The following is a 1,806-nucleotide window of genomic DNA, read 5'->3' on the forward strand; positions in this document are numbered from 1 at the left end:
TGTAACAAGTACCATAAATTACATAGCCGACTCAGAAGACTAGGTTATGATTTGTGTAATCTTTATTGTTTTCGACAAATCTTAATGGGTTCTTAGCTATCTAAATCCATAACTAGGAATAGAGTGGGTTGACTGTAAGGAATACAACTGATATAACTCGGAAGAGAGTATTGGTGAGGTAAGGGAAAACGATTATCACATGTTAGGTAATTAGAATTAACAAGCTATAAGGATTTGGGTGGGATTAGCTAGGTGAAATCGGTGCCCTAGTGCTTTATCATCTTTGTTTCATCTTTTACATTATTTCCTTAATCTGAATTTATTTTGCTTGCTTGATTAGATTTTAATCATCATAATTCTCTTTTCGTTTAATTCAATTATAATTAGAAATAAATCACTCTAGTATTTAATAGATTACTTGATCCCTGTTGGAACAATACTCTACTTACTACTATATTAATTTGAGCGATATTGTCCACTTGCAATTAATCACATCAAATTTTGGCGCCGCTGCAAGGGATTGACTTAATCTGTTAATATTAGTGCGCTTATTTTCTAGTTATATTTTGAATATTTAATCAGTTTTTTATTTTTTTTATTTTTTTATTTCAGGTACTTTTTGAGTTCAACTTGAAAAAGAAAAAAAAAACGCAGCAAAAGATTGTGAGGGCTTGGACCACTAACCAACCAAAAGGAAACAATAAAAAGCACCAGCCACAAACAGCCAGCTCGCAAGAAAAAAAAAAAAAAAAAAGGGGAAACAAAGAGCTTTTTCACGCAGCCATCAGGAAGTCAATTCCCATTTCAATTCAACTTCCTTTTTCCTGTTAAAATTGAAACTTTCCGATTTCCTTTGGGTTTTATAATTAAAGTTTCTTTTCCTAATTGTGTTTGGGTTTTATTTCCTTCTTTAATTCTATTGTTCTCTCCTTATTTAAACAATCATTTGTCTTTGTTTTGTAGGTATAACAACTTCGTTTCTGAGCATACGGTGAATGACTGGTACACGCTCTTCAACTAGCCAACTAGTTGAATTAGAACCTGAGATTGAACAAAAGCTTCAAGCAATTTGTAAGAGTAAAAAACAAGACAGAGAAAAGAAGAATCAACAAGGAGAAGAAGAGATGGCCCTTGTACAGAATGAAACAATGGGAGACCTTGATATCCCGACAATTCCGACGTCACCTTTAAGCATCGTTCTCCTTGCAGCTACTAGGAATTATGAATTGAAAAATATCCACTTTAATATGATGCCTTCTTTTCATGGATTAAGTTCTGAAGATCCTTTAGCTCATATTAGAGATATTTTTAACATGGTTTCTAACATGGCTTTGATAGAAGGAGTCACCGAAGAACATGTCAAGATGAAAGTCTTTCCCTACACACTGAAAGATAAAGCTAAGATGTGGCTAAACTCCTTAAGGCCTGGATTATTGACTAGCTGGACGGAGGTTCAAAACAAGTTCTTGGAGAAATTCTTTTCAACTAAGAAAACTGATGCACTGAGGGATAAAATCATGCAATTCAGTCAACAGACCGATGAGTCATTTTCAGAAGCTTGGGAAAGGTTCAATAATTTTTTAATACAGTGCCCTCACCATGGTTTGCCTACTCTAGTTCTCATGCGTATTTTTTATAAGGCACTAACCGTTTCGAGTAAGGCTGCAGTGAATAACTATGCAGGTGGATCTATTAAGAACAAGACACCAACTGAATGTCAAACTTTGTTTGATACACTAGCAATTGAAACACAGCATTCTGATACAAGAGGTAAACGTGCTAGAATTTATGAAATTGGTAGTTCTA

At 34.2% G+C, this 1,806-nt stretch overlaps 1 non-coding gene across 1 annotated transcript; it reads right to left on the reverse strand.

Moving 5' to 3' along the window:
• Positions 1-1,499: 1,499 nt before the first annotated feature.
• On the reverse strand, positions 1,500-1,606 carry LOC148917032 (small nucleolar RNA R71). Its single transcript, XR_016127547.1, has one exon. It is a non-coding gene; the product is annotated as a small nucleolar RNA R71 (small nucleolar RNA).
• Positions 1,607-1,806: the final 200 nt, after the last annotated feature.

The sequence above is a fragment of the Prunus mume genome, linkage group LG5 (genome assembly GCF_029339155.1).
Source record: "Prunus mume cultivar Tortuosa linkage group LG5, ASM2933915v1, whole genome shotgun sequence".
NCBI classification, from domain to species: Eukaryota; Viridiplantae; Streptophyta; class Magnoliopsida; order Rosales; family Rosaceae; genus Prunus; species Prunus mume.